Below are 25,000 nucleotides of genomic sequence, written 5' to 3' on the forward strand. Positions count from 1 at the left end.
CTGGGGTGCCTCTCATACTTCCACATGCCCCTATACTAATGAGCAAAATCTAAAATGTTGAGTAAGGTGAAACACTGGCCACCGTGAATATATCTGAAAATGTGGGACAGGGGGAACACTAATCACCAGCAATTTGTCCAAAGGCATAAGTTGGGAGAATAGTAGCCACTATGGATATCTCTAAAACTATGGAACAGTGGGAACCCCTGTCACCAGGGATATCCCTGAAGATGTGGGACAGTAGAAACAATAGACACCAGGGATATGAGTGAAAATATGGAACAGGGGGAACCTTACTCACCACGGATGTGTCTAAAGATGTGGGACAGGAGGAAAAATAGCAACCAGCAATTTGTCTGAAGACATAGAATGGGGGAACCCTAGGCACCAGGTATTATTCTGAAGCTATGGATCAGGGGGACCCTAGCCACCAGGGATATTTCTGAAGACGCTGGACAAGAGAAATAATATCATCCGGGAATATATCTGAAAGAGTGGGATGGGGGGAGCCTAGTCATCAGGGGAGTATACTTTCATCTCCTGCCTTAATAGCGCTTACACAGGACACTATGGAGAACTCTTGAAAATCAGGCCTTAATAACACAACATGGGTAAGGGGGACCACTAGACATGAGGGAGAATTCTGCATAACTTGCCCTAAAAGCATTGAACAACAGATAAAAAAGGTGGATAAGGGGATCATTCATCACCAAGAATACTATAAATAGTGTCCCTTAAAAGCAATAAAGTAGATTCTATCTCTGTCCTATCCCACCTCCCATATAATATATTAGACCTCTAAGCCACCACTAATGACTGACTGTAACCATCCCTGATGTGTGTGTGTGTGTGTGTGTGTGTGTGTGTGTGTGTGTGTGTGTGTGTGTGTGTGTGTGTGTGTGTGTGTGTGTGTGTGTGTGTGTGTGTGTGTGTGTGTGCGTGCGTGCATGTGTCTGTGTGTGTGTGTGTGTGTGTGTGTGTGTGTGTGTGTGTGTGTGTGTGTGTGTGTGTGTGTGTGTGTGTGTGTGTGTGTCTGTGCGTTTCACTATGTGAAAGTGTGTGGGAGCTTGAATGAGCGATTCCTGCGGTAACATGATGCATTGACAACCCGTGTTAACTACTGCAGGGAGTGTTGATCTGTACTTGCAGTAGTTAACAGCAATTCCTCACTGCAGCTAAAGTGTTTGTGAATATGCTTATAACACAATAATGGCCTTTTTGCCACAGCCCTTACTGCAAGATCTGGGAGACTTTCTGAATCCCTAAGAATGCTTCCTTTATCACTCTATTTGACATATTTATCTTGATGTAGCTGTCTAAAGAGTGTGCAAACTGAAATGTAGATAAAATCATCTCTATACCATTTTCAAATTATATCTTCATTTTTGTATGACAAAAGTTCCTTGTCAGAAATGTTCATATTCTTAATAAGTTATTTTGCAGCGTTCCATCCTTGCTTGTAAGCTTTTCCCCTTTGTGTACCTTCTGGCTGACCACTAGCTGTTTGATGTTGATCTGCTGGCTCCTAAGATAGTATCCACAATGCTACCCTGTGCATTGGGACTGTCCTGGCCACTGGTGAGTTAGGCAGGGGAAGCATGGAGTGGAATAGGCAGTGTTGTCACGTATGCTGTTCTGTATGCCAGACCTTTTGTATGCCCTAACTGGGTGGTACAGTTAACATCATGTCAGCACACTCCCCTTCTCCTTCCTCCTCTTCTGTATGTCTGAACAATATTCACAAATTTCAATTCATCCACCAAACAGAAACTAAAAAGCACCTACAACCAAATTAGAAAACCTGCAGTGTGTCAGACCACTCCCATCACTGCATGGTGCTCAGTGCTCTCAAATGCCTTGAACTTCCACAACACGTCACCCTCTCCCAGCTACTCACAGCACACAAAATGCTTGACCATCCACATAAAACACCCTCACTGTCAAATCACATCAAATGGCATGTGCCAGACAGAACTCTAAGATCCTCAGAACTTAAACTGACTTTTGCTAATAAATCAAATAATTATTACTGTGACTCGTTATTCTCTGTTGTCATCTTCAAGGTGTGGAACAAACTACCAAACCACATCAGGCTTTTAAATAACCTGTAATAATTCAAATCTGTCCTAAAATATCACTGCACAATAAGCTATGCATACCTACAGTTTGAAGGAAGCAATCCAGTCCCTGTCCACTATGGATACTATACAGATGTATTAACATAGTATTTTTGATTCTACTCACAATATATTGATAACATGCTTTTCGTTAATCTGGTATGCTTTGTAAATACTGTATGTTGATTGTTTACTTTGAAATATATTATAAATAATGTTTCTTGACCATTTTTATTTTGAATTGTGTCCCTGGGCCTCCTTTGAAAAGGGGCATTTCAGTTTTAGACGGACTTTCCCAGTAAAAGCAAGTAAAGAAAAGCAAAAGGCAAATAAGTAAATAATAAATAATAAATAAAACGTGTATCTGCACATGTTGTGTCAGTTAGCTGTGGTGTCCCTTGTTTTACAAGTTCTGTGGCTGTGTGCCACGTGATTACAGCACTGCCTTCATCATTAGAGATGGGTCAGCGTTCAGGCAGAAACTCAACCCACCTTCCAAAAATGGGAGAACCGACAATGGCCACACCTTCCCATCACTTCCAGCCCAGCTCCCCAGCATCCAAGCCACTAATCAATCTTTCCTTATCTGGGTCATAGTCGCGGCTCCATCACTCTTATGCCACTGAGCTGAGTTGCTTGTAAACTTCATAGCCTTTCCGAATTGCTTCTGACTTGTGCTTTGCACTCAGGCAGTGTCTGAAAAGTAGAACCATAGTGCGGTGATCTGACACCTTGAGCACTTCCTCAGACTAGTGTCCCCTCAACTCAAAGTTGCAAAGCAAAAAAAAAAAGAAATATAGTTACTGACATATACTGAGCACTTTAGCCATAACCATAAATGCAGTCCTGGCATTCAGTTATGAATCTATGATAGCCCCGTAGCTTCATAAATCAATGCCAGTACTGCCTCATTGGCACCTTACGATCACATGCAGCTGTGCTCTCACCTCTTAATAGTTATTTCTGTGCTGAAAAGTGTCCATTTTTGGGCAGCACATTACCAGATTTAGTAAACACTAGATTAAATAAATGACTATATATCTGAGAAGCAGCTGTTTACCAGTGGGTAGTCTGTAGCTTTTCAATTGCATTACTGAAATTTTAAAAGAAGATACATTAAAATGCATTCCTGGTAGCAGGTGTTGCCACTTCCTAGTATTGAGTCTCCTAAAACCTACCCACCTATAAACACCTCATCTCGAGTGAAGCCTACACATTCAACTACAGTTACCACCTGGCCCTTGTGTCCTGTAAAAATAAATAAATAAATAATGGCAAATGCTCTGTATATTTTAGGACAAAGATATTTCATACATTTCTTTAATAGTAGCTTAAGACAATTATTTTGTATCTGAAACACCTAAATATTATATGAAATAGCATAAGCGATGTAAAAGCTACAAGAGTAAGCTTTTATTTTCCCAAAAAAGTGAAGTTCTGCCCTTTGCACTGGCCGTTGGTATGTTATGACCTGCAAAATCTCAAGTGTCTTCAAAAAATGTCCCACCTTGAGCATCTGAAAAGATGGCAACCCTAAACTCAACTAATCAGAGATAATCCAACAGGCTCTGGCATGGTTCATAAGCTTCCTAATAGACACACATTTTGGAGTCAAAACAGGAAACTCCAAGTCACCATCTGACCCCCTTATTAAAGGTATACCAAAAAGGATCAGTTATTTCTCCTTGGTGTTCTCCCTTTTCATCAGCTTCCTCCCAGCTGACCTTAACCCCATACCTCTCAGCCTATACACACTTGATATGATAATATATTTATTTATTTTATTTATTTGCAGTTTGTTAACTGGGAAAGTCCATTGGGCCAGAATGAGCCCGTTTTCAATGGAGGCCCAGGGAAAAAAGCTCCATATACAATTATTACAAAGCTAATATCAACAAAGTTAACATGTACATTACAATTTTATAAACTACTAAAATACAGTAATATAGAAGACAGAATAATAACATTTGAGCAACACAGGCTGAGTTATAAGAAAAGAAAAAAGGGAGAGGGAGTGGAAATGACATGAAGGGAGTCACTAGGGTGAGTTATGAGAAAGGAAAAAGGGAGAGGGAGTGGAAATGAAATGAAGGGAGTCACTAGGGTGAGTTATGAGAAAGGAAAAAGGGAGAGGGAGTGGAAATTAAATGAAGGGAGTCCCTAGGGTGAGTTATGAGAAAGGAAAAAGGGAGAGGGTGGAAATGAAATGAAGGGAGTCACTAGGGTGAGTTATGAGAAAGGAAAAAGGAGAGGGAGTGGAAATTAAATGAAGGGAGTCACTAGGCTGAGTTACGAGAAAAGAAAAAGGGAGAGGCAGTGGAAATGAAATGAAGGAGTCACTAGGGTGAGTTATGAGAAAAAAAAGGGAGAGGGAGTGGAAATGAAATGAAGGGAGTCACTAGGGTGAGTTATGAGAAAGGAAAAAGGGAGAGGGAGTGGAAATGACATGAAGGAGTCACTAGGCTGAGTTATGAGAAAGGAGAAAAGGAGTGGAAATGAAATGAAGGGAGTCACTAGGGTGAGTTATGAGAAAAGAAAAAAGGAGTGGAAATGAAATGAAGGGAGTCACTAGGGTGAGTTATGAGAAAGGAAAAAAGGGAGAGGAAGTGGAAATGAAATGAAGGGAATCACTAGGGTGAGTTATGAGAAAGGAAAAAGGGAGAGGGTGTGGAAATGAAATGAAGGGAGTCACTAGGGTGAGTTATGAGAAAGGAAAAAGGGAGAGCAGTGGAAATGAAATGAAGGGAGTCACTAGGGTGAGTTATCAGAAAGGTAAAAAGGGAGAGGGAGTGGAAATGAAATGAAGGGAGTCACTAGGGTGAGTTATAAGAAAGGAAAAAAAGGAAAGGGAGTGGAAATGAAATGAAGGGAGTCACTAGGGTGAGTTATGAGAAAGGAAAAAGGGAGAGGGAGTGGAAATGAAATGAAGGGAGTCACTAGGGTGAGTTATGAGAAAGGAAAAAGGGAGAGGGAGTGGAAATTAAATGAAGGAGTCACTAGGGTGAGTTATGAGAAAGGACAAAAAGGAGAGGGAGTGGAAATGAAGTGAAGGGAGTCACTAGGGTGAGTTATGAGAAAGGAAAAAGGGAGAGGGTGGAAATGAAATGAAGGGAGTCAATAGGGTGAGTTATGAGAATGGAAAAAGGGAGAGAGAGTGGAAATTATATGAAGGAGTCACTAGGGTGAGTTATGAGAAAGGAAAAGGGAGAGGGAGTGGAAATGAAATGAAGGGAGTTACTAGGGTGAGTTATGAGAAAGGAAAAAGTGAGAGGGAGTGGAAATAAAATGAAGGCAGTCACTAGGGTGAGTAATGTGAAAGGAAAAAGGGAGAGGGAGTGGAAATGAAATTAAAGGAGTCACTAGGGTGAGTTATGAGAAAGGAAAAAGGGAGAGGGAGTGGAAATGAAATGAAGGGAGTCACTAGGGTGAGTTATGAGAAAGGAAAAGGAGAGGGAGTGGAAATGAAATGAAGGGAGTCACTAGGGTGAGTTATGAGAAAGGAAAAGGGAGAGGGAGTGGAAATGAAATGAAGGGAGTCACTAGGGTGAGTTATGAGAAAGGAAAAAGGGAGAGGAGTGGAAATGAAATGAAGGGAGTCACTAGGGTGAGTTATGAGAAAGGAAAAAGGGAGAGGGAGTGGAAATGAAATGAAGGGAGTCACTAGGGTGAGTTATGAGAAAGGAAAAGGGAGAAGGAGTGGAAATGAAATGAAGGGAGTCACTAGGGTGAGTTATGAGAAAGGAAAAAGGGAGAGGGAGTGGAAATGAAATGAAGGGAGTCACTAGAGTGAGTTATGAGAAAGGAAAAAAAGGGAGAGGAGTGGAAATGAAATGAAGGGAGTCACTAGGGTGAGTTATGAGAAAGGAAAAAGGGAGAGTGAGTGGAAATGAAATGAAGGAGTCACTAGGGTGAGTTATGAGAAAGGAAAAAGGGAGAGGGAGTGGAAATGAAATGAAGGGAGTCACTAGGGTGAGTTATGAGAAAGGAAAAAGGAGAGGGAGTGGAAATGAAATGAAGGAGTCACTAGGGTTAGATATGAGAAAGGAAATCAGGGAGAGGTAGAGGAAATGAAATGAAGGGAGTCACTAGGGTGAGTTATGAGAAAGGAAAAAGGGAGAGGGAGTGGAAATGAAATGAAGGGAGTCACTAGGGCAAGTTATGAGAAAGGAAAAAGGGAGAGGGAGTGGAAATGAAGGGAGTCACTAGGGTGAGTTATGAGAAAGGAAAAAGGGAGAGGGAGTGGAAATGAAATGAAGGGAGTCACTAGGCTGAGTTATGAGAAAGGAAAAAGGGAGAGGGAGGAAATGAAATGAAGGGAGTCACTAGGGTGAGTTATGAGAAAGGAAAAGGAGACGGAGTGGAAATTAAATGAAGGGAGTCACTAGGGTGAGTTATGAGAAAGGGAAAAGGGGAAGGAGTGGGAATGAAATTAAATAAAGGGAGTCACTAGGGTGAGTTATGAGAAAGGAAAAAGGGAGAGGGAGTGGAAAAGAAATGAAAGGAGTCACTAGGGTGAGTTATGAGAAAGGAAAAAGGGAGGGGAGTGGAAATGAAATGAAGGGAGTCACTAGGGTGAGTTATGAGAAAGGAAAAAGGAGAGGGAGTGGAAATGAAATGAAGGGAGTCACTAGGGTGAGTTATGAGAAAGGAGGAAAGGGAGAAGGAGTGGAAATGGCATTAAGTGAGTCATTAGGGTGAGTTATGAGAAAGGAAAAAGGGAAAGGGAGTGGAAATGAAATGAAGGGAGTCACTAGGGTGAGTTATGAGAAAGGAAAAAGGGAGAGGGAGTGGAAATTAAATGAAGGGAGTCACTAGAGCGAGTTATGAGAAAGGAAAAAGGGAGAGGGCGTGGAAATGAAATGATGGGAGTCACTAGAGTGAGTTATGAGAAAAAAAACAGGGAGAGGGAGTGGAAATGAAATGAAGGGAGTCACTAGGGTAAGTTATGAGGAAGGAAAAAGGGAGAGGGAGTGGAAATGAAATGAAGGGAGTCACTAGGGTCAGTTATGAGAAAAGTGGAAACGGAGAGGGAGTGGAAATGAAATGAAGGGAGTCACTAGAGTGAGTTATGAGAAAGGAAAAAGGGAGAAGGAGTGGAAATGAAATGAACAGAGTCACTAGGGTGAGTAATGAGAAAGGTAAAAGGGAGAGGGAGTAGAAATGAAATGAAGGGAGTCACTAGGCTGATTTATGAGGAAGGAAAAAAGGGAGAGGGAGTTGAAATTAAGGGAGTCACTAGGGTGCGTTATGAGAAAGGAGGAAAAGGAGAAGGGGTGGAAATGAAATGAAGGGAGTCACTAGGGTGTGTTATGAAAAAGGAAAACAGGGAGAGGGAGTGCAAATGAAATGAAGGAAGTCACTAGGGTGAGTTGTGAGAAAGGAAAAAGGGAGAGGGAGTGGACATGAAATGAAGGGAGTCACTAGGGTGAGTTATGAGGAAGGAAAGAAGGGAGAGGCAGTGGAAATGAAATGAAGGAAGTCACAAGGATGAGTTATGAGAAAAAAAAGGGAGAGGGAGTGGAAATGACATGAAGGAAGTCACTAGGTTGAGTTATGAGAAAGGAAAAAGGGAGAGGGAGTGGAAATGAAGGGAGTAACAAGGATGAGTTATGAGAAAGAGGAAAGGGAGAGTGAAGGGAGTAACAAGGATGAGTTATGAGAAAAAAAGAGAGAGGGTGTGGAAATGACATGAAGGGAGTCACTAGGCTGAGGTATAAGAAAGGAAAAAGGGAGAGGGAGTGGAAATGAAATGAAGGGAGTCACAAGGGTGAGTTATGAGAAAGGAAAAAGGGAGAGGGAGTGGAAATGAAATGAAGGGAGTCACAAGGGTGAGTTATGAGAAAGGAAAAAGGGAGAGGGAGTGGACATGAAATTAAGGGAGTCACTAGGGTGAGTTATGAGAAAGAAAAACAGGGAGAAGGAGTGGAAATGAAATGAAGGGAGCCACTAGGGTGAGTTATGAGAAAGGAGGAAAAGGAGAGGGAGTGGAAATTAAATGACGGGAGTCCATAGGGGGAGTTATGAGAAAGGAAAAAGGGAGAGGCAATGGAAATGAAATGAAGGGAGTCACTAGGGTGACTCCCTTTTCTTTACTTGCTTTTACTGGGAAAATCCGTCTAGGAACTGAAATGCCCCTTTTCAAAGGAGGCCCAGGGATACAATTCGAAATAAAAATGGTCAAGAAACATTATTTATAATATATTTCAAAGCAAACAGTCAACACACAGTATTTACAAAGCATACCAGATTAACGAAAAGCATGTTTTCAAGATATTGTAAGTAGAATCAAAAATACTATGTTAATACATCTGTATAGTATCCATAGTGGACAGGGATTGGATTGCTTACTTCAAACTGTAGGTATGCATAGCTTATTAGTTGTGTGGTGATATTTTAGGACAGATTTGAATTATTACAGGTTATTTAAAAGCCTGATGTGGTTTGGTAGTTTGTTCCACACCTTGAAGATGACAACAGAAAATAGCGAGTCACAGTAGTAGTTATTTGATTTATTTGCAAAAGTTAGTTTAAGTTCTGAGGATCTTAGAGTTCTGTTTGGCACATGCCATTTGATGTGATTTGACAGTGAGGGTGTTTTATGTGGATGGTCAAGCGTCCCCTCATTATTCCACTCCCTTCAGCCACTAGGGGGAGTTATGAAAAAAAAGGAGAGGGGTGGAAATGAAATGAAGGAGTCACTAGGGAGTTATGAGAAAAAAGGAAAGGGAGAGGGAGTGGAAATGACATGCAGGGAGTCGCTAGGGTGTGTTATGAGAAAGGAAAAAAGGGGGAGGGAGTGGAAATGAAATGTAAGTAGTCACTAGGGTGAGTTATGAGAAAGGAAAAAAGAGAGAGGAAGTGGAAATGACATGAAGGGAGTCACTAGGCTGAGTTATCAGAAAGGAAAAAGGGAGAGGGAGTGGAAATGAAATGAAGGGAGTCACTAGGGTGAGTTATGAGAAAGGAAAAAGGCAGAGGGAGTGGAAATGAAATGAAGGGAGTCACTAGGGTGAGTTATAAGAAAGGAAAAAAGGGAGAGGGAGTGGAAATAAAATGAAGGGAGTCACTAGGCTGAGTTATGAGAAAGGAGGAAAGGGAGCGTGAGTGGGAATGAAATGAAGGTGTTTGAAAATGAGTTTGCAATCAGTTAGTAGTTGATTGTAAGAGAGATCGTGGGGGAGTTCCAGCCAGTTCAAGGAATGGACTGCATCACAGTGATGGGAGGAGAATTTTGTCCCGGTAGCAAACTTAGAGATTTTATTGTAGCAGGATGACAGTTTTGACTTTAGGGTGGATTGAAGGTTAGTGAGAAGAGGGGCTCCATACAAGAGAGAGGGGATGTGGTAGGAAATAAAAAGTATATGTTTAGATGAGGGAGTGAGATAACTGCTGTGGTGATACAACATTCCAACCTTTTTGTGTTTTCTTAATACTAGTTTGTATATGAATGTCAAACTTTAAATGTTCATCAATGATAACACCTAGAAGTTTTGTATGGGAGATGATTTCAATGGGAATCTTATTCTGACAGACTATAGAGAATGAATTTTTATTGATAGAGGTGTTTTTAGATGGGATAAAGATCATTATTTTGGTTTTGGATGCATTGAGAGTAAGGTGATTATTCAGCATCCAAGACTCAGTACAAGAAAAGGCATCTTGTGTTAGTTGCTTGAATTTGCAGAGGGATTGAGCATAGCAAATTATGGTGGAATCATCCGCATATTGGTCAAGTTTGATATTAGGAATGCACTGATGAAAATTATTAACGAAGATGTTAAAAAGTAAGGGACCCAGTATTGAGCCTTGTGGAACTCCTTTTGGAGTGTAAAGGAAGAAAGAGGTACTATTGTTCCACTTGACGGCTTGATGTCTATTAGAAAGGTAACTGGAAAACCAGTTACTAGAGGAGGTGGAGAGATTGAGAAGAGAGAGTTGGACAAGAGAAGTTTGCGGGAAACAGTATCAAAGGCCTTTGATAAGTCTAGGAGAAGGGTAGACACAATGTTGCCAGAGTCTCGGGCACTATGATGATGTCAAGGAAGGAGAGAAGGGTAGTGATAGTACTATGTCCAGGTCTAAACCCATGCTGAGTTGGAGAAAGAAGTTAATTAATAGGAGGTAGGGTAGGAGTTACAAGTGTAGGCATTGTTCAAGGACTTTTGAGATAGGGGACAGGATGGCTACAGGATGGAAGTTGGAGATTTCAGTATTGTTGCCTCCTTTGTGGAGGGGAATGATGAACACTTTCTTCCAGAGGAGGGGTACATAGAATTCTTGGATTGAATGGTTGATAAGTATAGTGATAGGAAGGGCTATGCCATCTGCAGCTAGCTTGAGAAAATTAGATGGAAGGTTGTCTGTGGCATAAGAGCGTGGTTTTAGTTTTAGTAGAAGTTTTTTTATGGTGTGTAGAGAGTCAGGTTGTATGGTAAAGTGGAGGAGATGAGTAGTGTTGATGTCAGTGGGACTAGAGTTGAGGGTGTGGGATGAAGGTGGAGTAGAAGTGTTATTGGAGAATGATGTGGTGAGCTTGGCTGTTGAATCAATAAAGAAAGAGTTGAATTGGGTAGCTAAGATATGATCTGGAGAGTTTGGGTCAGGGCAGGAATTGTCTTTTTTGCCAGGAGACAGGAGAGCAGATATACTGTTCCAAAATTTTTTGGGGTTGGATCTATGATTGTTTTGAAGCTTGAAGTAATAGGACTTTCGGTCTAAAGCAGTTTGTTTTTTTTCACTTTATTACGAAGTTGCTTATACTCAATAAGGGTGTTACATGTTTTAGAGTTATGCTAATGCTTCCAAGATTTATCTCGGAGATGCATGAGTGTAATAGTTGACTTAGTTAGCCAAGGGGTTAATTTGGTTTTGATTCTTTTAGTTCTGGGTGGAGCGAAGCTATCTAGTAGGTATCTCACCCTTCCAACACCATAAACAGAAAAAAAGTTCAGGAAGATCTTGCACAACTTTCAAACTGGCTTACCCAGAAAAGACTAATCTTAAAGGCCAAAAAAGAAATAACAATACAAAATAAGTAATCAATGATATTTAGTACCAAATGTAAACTCACCAAGATTACTAATGTCTGTTGCATAAAAATCAATAACCAGACCCCTCAAGAAACAACTAATCACTTCTGATACTTAGGAAACTGTTTATATCAGTAATTCAACTTCCAAAGCTATTTTAAACTAACCAAAGATAAAATAAACTCCCATCTTTTTTGGGCCAAAAAGATATCCAACTTTCTCTTTCCTGAAGGGAAAAATGGAACTGTTAAAGGCATACACCTCTCCGAGCTTAAATATGAGTCCCCCCCCATAGCTTTTGCCTGCAAGACTAATCTCCCCTCCATGCAAGTTACTGCTAACAACATATGCAGATTCATCAGACTAGATGTCAGGGCTGAACACTATTGTATAGTTCTCACAAAACCAAATTATCTAGCAGTGTCTCAGAATAAAGCTATTAATATGCTCAGTTCCATATTGAAATGTTACGGCTTGTAATGCCAAGCCCTTAAACACTGAAAAAAAAAAGGAAATACAGGAATAAGCAAATATTGTACATCTCTCTCTCTCTCTTTTAAACTTGTGGTTTGCAGGACTCCCAAACCTCCTAGTGCAACAAGCACGCTCCCTACACCCCAAACTTATACCAAGCTCCAAAATCACCATACCTTGGATAGAAGGGGATATTCTGAGAAACTGCAATCTTGGACTTAGTACAAGTTCTGATTTTTGGTCATTCATTCTCCATATTTTAGAACACAGCATTCTGAGCCCCAATATTTCATATGGCTGCTAACAGGCTCTGTAATTTTTAGGACTTATTGATGTAGTTTTCCCCTTCCTCAAAAAGTATTTATCCCTCTCCAGATCTAGCTACCTCCTTAGATTAATCGCCTCCAATGCAGCTGCCGCACAGACACCAAGGACTAAACTGCACTGCAATGACCACAGTCTGTCCACCCTAGGCTTAGAAGTTTGGGAATTCCTTCCCTCTGTCATAAAAGAAAATACTTCCTTCAAATCATTTAGCAATTCCTTTTTAAAGATTCAGCTTCTAAAGCTGGTTCACTTAATCGAAAGCACATATGTACCTTTTGTCCACCACTTCTGCCTCTATGCTATCACATTTAAGCCATAGGGTATCACCTGTTTTCTCAACTGGCACATTTTCTTTGCATATACTGTACATAACACAGTGGGAGTGATTCACAAAGGTTACTATGAAGTATCATGAGATGTATACTTTGTGGTAATCGGTTCCAATTCAGAGTCAGCCATACCTTGGTGCATTTTCATGAAGACATGCAGTACCACAGTTTCTCCAGTCATGCTAAATGCTAATGAGGTATTCTGGGAAGTGGCATATGCTAATTAGCCATGCACTCTTCCACTGGAACTGCCTGCACTAAGGCACTTATGTAGCTGAGTGATTCATTAAATTTCTTAGCTGTGAAAAGTAACACGACTGTTCTTGTCAATGAACGCAGCCAAAAGTTTGTGTGACAGTAGAGGTAAATGCTAGGGAGGTTAGCAAACAGGTAGTGTTTTGTGTGTGTGTGTGTGTGTGTGTGTGTGTGTGTGTGTGTGTGTGTGTGCGTGTGTGTGTGTGTGTGTGTGCGTGTGTGTGTGTGTGTGTGTGTGTGTGCGTGTGTGTGCGTGTGTGTGTGTGTGTGTGTGTGTGTGTGTGTGTGTGTGTGTGTGTGTGTTTACATTTGCAAGTGTGTGTCTGCCTGGGAGTTCACAGTAGGTGGTGTTAGTGAGGGGATTGCATGTCTGTGTGCAAGTTTGTGGGAATGTGTAGGGTGGTTGTCGTATGTGTACACTCCCCTAAGATCATAGGAAGTTACTAGGGTTTTGGGCCTGAGGCCCTTACAAGCCTAGGCAAGAATTTAGCCCATGTTCTGACAAGTCAGCACCCAATGCTTTAGTCCAGCAGGGACATGTGGAATCCCAGGGGTGTATTTTCTGTTCCCCATCTAGTTTTTCAGGTTACACTTAATAAGGGTTAATGAGGGACTCTGCTTGATGTGAAGAGGGAGTCTATTCCACAGAATGGGGAGTCTCTGGGAAACAAATCTATCCCACCAACAAGTCCTATTGATGTCACAGACCAGGTTGAGGTGGCTTGTGTGGGTTACTCAAGTGGAGCTTTTCCTTGTGGATATGCAACAGTCCCATCAAGGCGGAGTCTAGGATTGCTTTGTATGCCAGACAGAGGTCACCTCTGAGGAGTCTGCATGTGACTGAGTACAGGGACAGAGCTTTTAGCCTTTCTGTGTAGGGTAGATGTTTGAGGTCCTGGATTCTTCTGGTGAGGAACATTTGTGGTGTCTCCAGCTGCTTCATGCACTTTCTGAGGAACATGCCAAAAGGGGCATTGTACTCAATAATAGGCCTTATAATGGAAGAATACAGCGATGTTGTGACCTCCTTGTCCCTGGATAAAATACCCTTACTAATGAGGTGGGTCATGTAGAAAGCTTTCCATACAATGGAGGCAACATGGTGGTCAAAAGTCAGCTTGCTATCAACCTGGGTGCCCAAGTCCCTCACGACTGATTGCATGTTTAGGACCTTGTTATTAATGTGATAATTTGTGAGGACATCACTCTGCCCAAAGGGATGATGATGCATTTTTTGGCATTCGGTTTGAGGCCATCTTTCTGGTACTAGTTATTTCTTTGGGTGAGACCCTTTTGGAGGGTGTCCACATCACTAGGAGAATTGATGGTGGCGCCCAGCTTGCAGTCATCTGCAAACTTGGTCAGCCATAGCCCAATGGCTTTGGCCTCCACCTCAGAAAAGTATATCCCAAACAACAGAGGCTCCAAGACCAATCCATGGGGTACACCTCTCATCATGGGTCTACTGCGTGAGGTGGCTTTCCCTATTTTGACAAGATGGGTTCTATCAGTGAGCCAGTTTGCTATCCATCTGGTAATATACGGATTGATGCCTAGTTGAGAGAGTTTATCTTTTATACCCGAGTGGGGAATAGTATTGAAGGCTTTGGCCAGGTCAAGATAGGTGGTGTGCATCGTCTTCCCCTCATCCATGGCTTTGGAGACTGTCTCAAAGAAGTCGACCAAATTTGACAGGCATAACCTCCCCTTGATGAAACCAAACTGTGTGGAATTAAGTGTTTGAAGGTTGCCAATGTCCTTGTTAATGAGGTCTATAATAATCCATTCCATGACCTTGCAGATCAGGCTTGTTAGGCTGTTGGGTCTATAATTTCCTGGATTGGTGGACACACCACCTTTGTGCAAAGGGATGACAGTGGCTGTCCTCCACTCGGCTGGGACAAAGCCGGTACTCAGGCTTTGGATGAATAGGGTTCCTAATGGTGCTGCAAGTTCCTGCCTGAGTTCATGTAGGATGAAGCCTGGGATGTTATCAGGTCCCAAGGAGGCTGTAATTTTTTCCTTTGAGAGGGCAGTGATGACTAGCTCCCTTGAGATAAGTGGAGGGGGGTAGGTCCTGGGGATGTCCTGATTTACTGATGGTCGGTAGAGGGATAGTTTCCACTGTACCTATCTGCCAGCAGGATGGCAATATATATGGCATTTGTGTATGTGAACAAATCCTGCAGCATTGATGAGAGAACACTAGACACCAGGAATACTCTGCATATCATGCTCTAAACACACTAGAAAGGATTTAAATCCTGGACCCTACCACGTTAAACAAAGGTTGGACCTTACCACCTCAAACAAATGTTGGACCCTACCACCTCAAACAAGGGTTGGACCCTATCACCTCAAACAAAGGTTGCAAGTCCTCCATGCCACCAGTAGACATTGGGGATACTTCAAAATATTATTAAGTGTTTCTTTAAAACATAGAGTAAGAAAAGGGAGAAAAAATTTCAAATCACGCACCTCTGATACAGAAAGCAGTAGCATTAACCCGGTACACCAACCAAATCAGTTAGTGTAACCAGGGTTATTTTACATAAATATAAGTACAAATCTCTAATGTCTGCCATGATTTAATGAATCACGCAGAATGGACCAAGATAAATCTCCAAGAACGTCCGGCAGCCCAAAACCAATCTGCTAACTGCCAGCTCACAGAAAACCAGCTAAAAACAGGAGCCGATAATAAAAAGCCAAAGCTTTAATAAACCAAGCAAGCAAGCATGATGAAACTCACAGTTGTGCGAGTGAAAGCGCTCAACAGTTTTGCTTGGTTTATTAAAGCTTTGGCTTTTTATTATCGGCTCCTGTTTTTAGCTGGTTTTCTGTGAGCTGGCAGTTAGCAGATTGGTTTTGGGCTGCCGGACGTTCTTGATGATTTAATGAATGTAGGAGTTTGGGAGTTAAGAGGACAAAACAGGAGTGTGTCCATGTGGGGGGAGGCTTCAGTACAAAGCCAGGAGGAACACTAGATGACACCAGGGAGAGTATGTAAAATATTACTGGGACTCAATTGCAGAATTAATAGAACATGAATCACCATCATCTACCATCACTATGCATTTTATGAAGATGAAGGAGAATGAAACTCTAACATCTGTCATTATCTACTCACTGTGAGGAGACATGTTTTAGGAGAGTAAAGACAAAACAATATCAAGATACATCGGGGGTATTCTGTCACCTCAGAGGTAAAGGTATGCAGTGTGTTTTTGCGTCTGCATGTGTGCGCGTGTGTGTGTGTCTGTGTATCTGTGTGTGTATGAGTGAATTTGGAGTACTTGTGCATTGGGTTCCAGTGTTAAGTACCACAGGAAAGTGTCATTTACAACTAGTGGTAGTTAACAGTAATTCACAGACATGAAAATTAGGTGACAATGAAGGCTTTTTCTCATTGTGTATGCTTGCTACAATTTGTGATACGGAACAAGAGTCAGCCAGTGTGATACAGAACAAGAGGCAGGCAGTGTGATACGGAACAAGAATCAGCCAGTGTGATACAGAACAAGAACCAGGCAGTGTGATATGGAACAAGAGCCAGGTAGTGTGATATGGAACAAGAGGCTGCCACTGTGATACGGAACAAGAGCCAGGCAGTGTGATACAGAACAAGGATACAGAACAAGGGGCAGGCAGTGTGATATGGAACAAGAGCCAGGTAGTGTGATACAGAACAAGAGGCTGCCACTGTGATACGGAACAAGAGCCAGGCAGTGTGATACAGAGCAAGAGGCTGCCAGTGTGATATGGAACAAGAGGCAGGCAGTGTGATACAGAACAAGAGTTAGGCAGTGTCATACAGAACAAGAATCAGCCAGTGTGATACAGAACAAGAACCAGACAGTGTGATACGAAACAAGAGCCAGGCAGTGTGATACAGAACAAGAGGCATGCAGTGTGATACAGAACAAGAGGCAGGCAGTGTGATACAGAACAAGAGACAGGCAGTGTGATACAGAACAAAAGCCAGGCAGTGTGATATGGAACAAGAGTCAGCCAATGTGATATGGAACAAGAGTCAGCCAGTGTGATACGGAACAAGAGGCAGGCAGTGTGATACAGAACAAGAGCCAGGCAGTGTGATACAGAGCAAGAGGCTGCTAGTGTGATATGGAACAAGAGGCTGCCAGTGTGATACAGAACAAGAGTCAGCCAGTGTGATACAGAGCAAGAGGCTGCCAGTGTGATATGGAACAAGAGGCTGCCAGTGTGATATGGAACAAGAGGCAGGAAGTGTGATACAGAACAAGAGGCAGGCAGTGTGATATAGAGCAAGAGGCTTCCATTGAGATACGGAACAAGAGGCTGCCAGTGTGATATGGAACAAGAGGCAGGCAGTGTGATACAGAACAAGAGGCAGGCAGTGTGATACAGAACAAGAGGCAGGCAGTGTGATACGGAACAAGAGGCAGCCAGTGTGATACAGAACAAGAGTCAGCCAGTGTGATACAGAACAAGAGTCAGCCAGTGTGACAGAAAACAAGAGACCGCCAGTGTGATACAGAAAAAGAGGCAGCCAGCATGATATGGAACAAGAGGCCTTCCACTGAGAATTGTGTTTCATTTGCATGTAGATAATGTGAAAGATAACAAGGGAGTCAGTGACAGGCCAGTGTATCTGAATCATGTCTTAGTGCCAGTAATGTTAGGAATTTGTGCTCAGTGACTCCAGAATGGTGTTGGAAAGGCACAACTCGGTACTAATAAGCCTTTGTTTTGCAGTGATTGATTTTCAGTTTCTTTTGTTTAAACTAAGCATTAATTAATTCTAAATTCATGCATATTGCAGTGTTAAGGGTGGAAGGGTAAGTAGCCCGACCCAAGGATACAGCCATCATAAGCATGAGGGATTGCATGGTATTTTAAATAATTATGACTGAGTTTAATTTATAAAAATGGCAAAGAAGAGGGATCTTAGTACTAATGTTTGTAGAACCCCAGCGAACAGAGAGAGTTACGAGATTATATGCTGCAGGATTCTCAGATAACTGTTGCTGAGCCAGCTATAGAATCATGACAGAAGAACGTTCTGGACTTCATATTTCTGATTATGCACAAGACAGGAAATGGAAACAGATGCATTTTTGAGATCTATAAACAGACTATGAGTGGATTCCAAAACACATATTCCAGTATATGGACTTATATGGTATGTCTCATAGAGAGTAGGGCTTTGATAGTATATTCCCCTTTCTAAAGCTGTCGAAAATCTGGCCAAATGCAGGCAGATCAATGTTCTTATAACCAACATCAGCCTTTATCATGTACTCACTGAACCAATTATCAAAATGTTTTCTGTCAAAAATCAAAATGTCTTCTTTACAAACAATGAGCAGACCTCCTTCTCAGATCACAACGATTCAAACTGCTACAAAACCAAACTTTCTGTTTAGTAGATTTCAGACTAAGCCTCCTCAATCCACAGCCTTAGAAACCTTGATTATTCTGCACTCGCAATACAGTCCCTCAAACTAAACTCCAATCCACAAATGACTGCTTCTTTGTACTTGGTTCCAAAATCTAGGAATCCATACCAGTCTCACTTAAAGACACATCCTCTTACCTAAAATGTCATTCTCAGCTAAAAGTGCACGTCATGAAATGATAAAATGCTAGTGTAATGCCTCAAGTCACATAATCTAATAAAGCCATAATACCCTTCTTGCTGACATGTTCCCTATTCCCTCTGCTTTATCCCCTCCATAATTAAACCTCTTGGCATACTGATGCACTGCTAAAGGTCTATATTGTAAGCAGTCTCAGCCATCTATATAACCGTTTGAAAAAGGCATATTAATTTATATGTAACAATGCAGTATTTGTTTTATAAACCTGCTCACCTGTCTGTATGTCTGCAGAAATTGCATGTATGTGTGTTTATCTCTATTACTGTATGTAATTCCTGTGTATTTTCAACAATTCTGTAATTATATATGATTTACCTCTTGTAGTATATTTCAGTAATTGCTGCGGTGGTGGTGCTGCTGTAGCATTGTCGCCTCACAGTAAGACATTGTCCTGTTCAGTTCTCAGCTAGAGCATCTTCTGTGTGGAGACATGCGTGAATGGGCGTACCTTCGTTGGAGGTTGTGCATCAGAGCCGGCAACTCGGTACGTAAAAATCTACTGCCAATCATTAGCGGACCGGAGTTCTGCTGTGGCGACCCCTAACCGGGAAAAGCCGAAAGACACAACAAAAAAAAAAAGTATATTTCAGTAATTCTCAATGCTCTACCCAGGTTAATAAATAAATTAAATTTGATGCAGTAATATCTTTGATAATTGCTCCCTGTTAAATTTAATAATAAATAAACCATCAAAATACACTACCAGAAAATATTAGTGATCACTATGCAATTATCTACAAACAAATGTCTTCAGTTCACCAACATGATATAAAATGCAGTGCTTCCTAAGCTCTCCTGATGAGAGGAGGAGCAGAGTGCATTGATTCCTGACTCTTTCTGGTTGGAGAGTGAGTGTCTGTGCTTAGCATACCTGATTGGTCTGATTGCTATTCGAGGCATCTACCAGAAAAAGACTACAAGCCTGCAGACCCTTGCATCATCTGGGACAAGACTGTGGATCACCAAACAGGTCATGGTCTGCTTCTCTTCTTGGGATTGGTGCTAAAACTAGCCATTTTTTAGTTTCAGCACTCAAAACTGTTTCCTTGTGCTCAGCACTTGCTCAGAACTCATTGTAAGCAATAAATAAACTACAAATTACTACAGCACTCAACTTTCCTCACTTGTCAAGAGGAAATTGGTTCTTAGTACTTAAATAAATAAACACTTATCCAAGCATGTCTATGGGTCAGCTCACAGTGTTTTCTCCTGTCCACCTGATGAATCCCAGATGATTAATCTCATCTTGGGGCAATGTAACAATTGCCTTATGTCACTGACAACCCTCTCCTCCTACCACCCAACACTACAATCTGTGAGAGATGCACTTATATAGCCAAACTGGAAGCCAAGCTGTCCCCAGCCAAGACTGGACTAGACAGCCAAGAGAAAACACCTGCACCACATCACACTCAACAAACAGTCCTTCAAAACCCACACAGAGAAACACAAAGCACACACCCACATTCATGGAGGCTCTCAATAAAAATCTGCCCAAGCAACAGGGAACTCCCAAGCTGAAACGCAGACAACCACCACCCCCCCAACACTACCCAAATGACACATAGCCTACAAAATCAGTGTGCCACTCAACCACAGCCCATAAGGCAAAACAACGTACCCAACACACTAGTCATAGGTGACTCTATGGTCAGGCATGCTGATGTCCCACTCACCAGGCTAAACAAGGAGAAAGTTACTGTCAGCTGCTTGTCAGGTGCCAGGATCTACCACATAACACATGCACTCAGGTCACTCCACAGCAAGTACAAATATGACTCTTGTCATTGTCCATGTGGGTGTGAATGACCCGAGACGTACCTCCCTGGACTACATGAAAAGAGACATGGAGGAGCTCTCGGATCTTGTAGCCCAGGCAGGTATGACCCTAGCCCTGAGTAGCATCCTTCCATCACCCAGAATGATAACACAGTACAAGGACAAAATGATTGACTTCAACAATTGGCTAAGCTTCTGGTGTCATTCTAAGGAGATCCAGTATCTGTCTGCCTGAGATGACATGGTTGACAGACCATGATGCTTTGCCAGAGATGGCCTGCATCTGTCGCCCCTGGGATTCCAGATACTGGCTAAGGCTCTTGCCACCCCTATAGTGCCTTTTTTAGGCAAGCTTTAAATGCCAAATTCACCACCGTAACAGGTACAAGCAAGCAAACTCTGAGGATAATGCTACTCAATGCTAGAAGTCTAAACCTCAAAATGCACTCACTCGAGGCACTCCTTAAAATGTAGAACATCGACATCTGTGCAGTGACAGAGACCTGGTTCAAGGCTTCAGAGAGCACCCCTGCATTACCAGGCTATAATTCATACCACACCTTTCAGCCACCTAACCTGGACCAAAATACTAAAGGTGACGGAGTGTCCATATTCATTAAGGATATCCACACCCCCAGGCTAGTTGCTCAACATAATGCATCCAAAATTATCCAAGTGCAACTAACACTGGGCAAGACTGCAATCCAGGTTGTAGCTTGTTACAGATCCCCCACCATGCCCCAGGATTCCCACTTTTCATTTCTTAAGATACTGGAAAATATTAAGGTGCAACCCAATACCTTAATTATGGGCAAGTTCAACTACCCTACCATCAACTGGGAAAACTACTCATGTACCAACTCATTCACTCAACGTTTTCTGGAATTCATAAATTCTAATGCCTTGGATCAACTTGTCCACACCCCCACCAGGGGGCAGCAATATCCTGGACCTGGTCATTACCAATATGGGTAACTAGTGTTCCACACCAGAGGTCAACTCCTCGCTGGTCAGATCCGACCACAAGTTAATCACCCTAGACATCCATATCCCACCCCCACCACCCATTAAGGAAACCACCATCAAAAACTACTCCAAAGCCAACTTCATGCTTCTTAAGACAAAAGTGGCAAACTTCAGGACACCCATGCAGATAGAAAATAGAGGTACGACTGTTGAATCTTACACAAATGCACTGTATAAGCCCATACACGAGTGCTTGGCTCATGCCATCCCCAACAGAACCAAAACACTATCCTGCAAAAAAAGAAAGTCAATCTGGTTGTCCCCTGCCATAAACAAACTCTACAACAGAAGGAAGAAGCTGTTGCAAAAAAGAGTAAAATCCCAAGATTGGAGGAACTCCCTGGTCAGCCTCAGCAAGAAGCTGAGATCCTTCATAAAATCCTCCAAAGGCAGTTATGAAAATAAAATCACCACTGATTCCAAAGACAACCACAAAGCATTCTACAGCTATGTCAAGAATCTCAATGGCAACACTCAGATCTGATCTGAGCTAAAAATCCCCTCCAGCACAATGGCACTAAATATACAGAACCAACCAATATTGCCAACATCCTGGCAGATAGGTTCAGTGCTAACTTTACCCCCTCTCACCCTCCAAAGGGCCCATCTTAATACCGGAAGCATGGAAAGCCCTTGTAATCACGGATGAACAAGTAAAGACTGCACTCTCCAAAGCCAAGAACACAGCATCCATGGGACCAGACAACATCCCAGGCTGCATACTGCACGAACTACAGAATGAACTGGCACCTCACCTAAGTACCATGTTCAATCATAGCCTCACCTCAGGCTATGTGCCTATTGAATGGCGCATGACAACGATTATCCCACTCCACAAAGAGGGTGCCACCACAGACTGCAGAAACTACCTCCCCATTAGCCTGACAAGCCTGGTCTGCAAGGCCATGGAACGTATCATCTTGGAGCTTATAAACAAAGACATAGGTAGCCTCCAAACCCTGGACACCACTCAATTTGGGTTTGTAAAAGGTAGATCATGTCTACTAAACCTGACTGACTTCTTTGAAGCAGTCACCAGAGCCATAGATGAGGGCAAGGTAGTGCACACAGCCTATCTTGACCTCAGCAAGGCTTTTGATAACATCCCCCACTCTGGAATTATAGATAAATTCACTAAACTGGGCATAAATCCCTATGTCACAAGATGGGTGGCCAACTGGCTCACTGACAGAACTCTCACAGTAAAAGTAGCTGAATCCAAGTCCGACATCATGATGAGTGGAGTACCACAGGGTCCAGCCCTGGGTCCTCTCCTGTTTGGCATCTACATCTTTTAAGTGCAGGCCAACACAGAAGGTCTTTCGCTAACAAAGTTCACAGATGACTGCAAACTGGGAGTCATAATAGAATCACCTAATGATGTAGGCATTCTACAAAAGGTCCTCACAGAGACAGATGCTTAATGTGAAAGTCATGGCCTCAAGCTCAATGCCAAGAAGTGCATTGTCATCCCCTTTGGGAAAAACTCGGTACCCATGAACTACCACATAGGCGGTAGCTCAGTAAACAACGAAAGTGTGATAAGAGACCTCGGGACACAGGTGGACAGTAGTCTCTCCTTTGATAATTGCATCGCCACAGTAGTCAGAAAATCCTTCTATTGGCACACCTCATCACAAAAGGGTTCGCCTCTAGAAAAAAGGAGGTCATTGTTCCTCTCTACTCATCCCTCATCAGACCCATTATAAAGTACAGTGCCCCACTTGGCATGTATCTCACAAGGCACCTATAACAACTGGAAAGGTCACAGAAATAGCTCACTAAGAGGATTACCGGCCTCAAACAGATGCCCTACTCAGACTGTCTCAAAAAACTCCAGCTCTACTCTGTCACATATCACCTACTCAGAGGCAATCTCTGCCTAACATACAAAGCTATGTCAAACCCAGAGCTGTTGGACATGCTACACTTAAAGAAATCCCAATCTCTCCATACCACATGCTCCAGGGTCCTAAACCTTGTCACCACAATAAACAGAACATGCTGGAGGGATAGATTCCTGTCCCAGAGACTTCCCATACTCTGGAACAAACTACTCATTCATATCAAGCAAAGCTCTTCATTGGCCTTCTTTAAGAAAAATCTTGATGACTGGATGGGAAATAGAAATTTATCCCTGTGGATCACTTCTTCGGCACTGCTCAACAGGAGCACAGGAAAATAATTTTCTTGGGTGGCGAAAGCCAGGGAACCTTTTTGGCTAGGCTTATATAGGCCCCAGGGCTGATAGCCTAGTACCTACCTATGAACCTATGAACAATGAGCTAAAAATCCCCTCCATTTTTTATGATACTGCAGCAATATTTGTCATGGATACTTTCCTTATTATGCAAACAAACCTTTTTGCTATTACAACTAGACTATGTTAAAGCACAGGGAACAGTTCACTGGGTGGAACACTCGTGTGTGTGACAAAGTAAATCACAGGGCATTTTGTACAAAGGGCTGTTTGTATGAATGGTGCATCACTTGACTTCCTGCTTAGTGGACCTTTGAGGTTGGGTAAAGAGATACATTTCCTGCATGTGCTAGTGTGGGTGTTAAGGATAGTGTTAGGTTCAAGTAAGGGGTAAGATTTATTGTATGGGAAACGTGTGGGTTCAGGTTAGAGTAATGGTTAGTTTAGGGAATAGATTTAGTGTTGTGTGGGAGAGGTGTCACTGTGTGTGTGTGGTGTGTGTGTGTGTGTGTGTGTGTGTGTGTGTGTGTGTGTGTGTGTGTGTGTGTGTGTGTGTGTGTGTGTGTGTTATGAAGTTAAAAAAATAAATTAAAAAACAAAAACTTTTTCATAACACTGCTGTTGTTCCGACAAATTTAAGCTGAATTTTCTTAGGGTTGTGAATAGTGGCGATGTGTGTTGCTGCTACTATGAATAGTCAGTATATGTTTTTCTCAATGTCATTAATCTAAGCCTTGGATCTAGATTGTTACTGCTGAAGTGACACCCCGACCCCATGTGCGAAAATGGGAAAAAGGAGCTGTGGGTGGATGCATGGATTTACCCACAATGTATTGAGTAACTCATTAATTGCATATCGTGAGATACTTGTAAATCTATTTAGCATATATTTCATCGATAATTAAGTAATTTCCCATAAGAACATAACTATGTTATAGTTCCACTGTGATTGAATTTAGAAGATTCTGAGGTGTTGGAATCTGGGGTTTGTGATGTGTTTTGGGGGTGACTGGTGGCAGTTTTGTGGCAAGTCTCCTTAGGTGTGATCATGGAACAATGCACAAAAGTAATCTGCTGTTATCTGCACTGTTATGCAAGCTCAGAATTAGTGTGTATTTAGTCTGGTGGGGGGATACAAGCATTTGCTCCCTTGCAAAAACACTTTTTCCTTAATTCAGTGTAATTTTTTTCCCAATATACTGGCAACTAAGTAAGTGCCACTGTAATTAACAAACACATACTGGTATACATGGTGGTCCCTCTGCCCACCTTAGTAATGGGTGCTAACCCTAATGCCACCCTTTCCCCCAAACCTAACCTTACACCTTACCTTAAAAAAAAATCCTGTAACACTGCCTCAGTTCAGATGAATTTCAGGCTAGTGTTATGGGGGGGGGGGGGTCATACTGTGAAGATTGGGGGAAGAAATGCGTTTCCTTTCTCGATATATCTTTTGGGTATTTGATATTCTGTATGTTCGAACATTGTAATGGCAGTATTTTTATTTGGCATTAAGAACGTTTGATCCTACAGAGCTGAATATAGTTCCAGACAGAAATAGATATACAGATAAATAGATCAAAACAGATTACTCCAGCCAACATTCAGTTTCTCGACATAGTACTGTTGTTTCTCGCTCTCTTATTATTAAATGAATGCTTTGCTGAATGCTGGATTTCCTGAAATAAAGATTGCAGAATGTGCATGTATTGTAGGGAAAGTGCTTTTGATTATAGTAAGAGGTTGTGTTTGTTAATGCTGTAAATTTCAGATCTACCAAACATTTCAGCATCAGGAGTGAGTGTGTGTGTGTGTTTGTGGG

At 42.1% G+C, this 25,000-nt stretch overlaps 1 protein-coding gene across 1 annotated transcript in view; it reads left to right on the plus strand.

Moving 5' to 3' along the window:
* LOC122788060 (low-density lipoprotein receptor-related protein 2-like) overlaps positions 1 to 25,000 on the plus strand; it is a 1,238,079-nt gene that overhangs the window by 1,058,772 nt on the left and 154,307 nt on the right. The window lies entirely within an intron of this gene.

This window comes from Protopterus annectens, chromosome 13.part0 (assembly GCF_019279795.1).
Source record: "Protopterus annectens isolate FY-2018-M chromosome 13.part0, PAN1.0, whole genome shotgun sequence".
Lineage (NCBI taxonomy): Eukaryota > Metazoa > Chordata > Ceratodontiformes > Protopteridae > Protopterus > Protopterus annectens.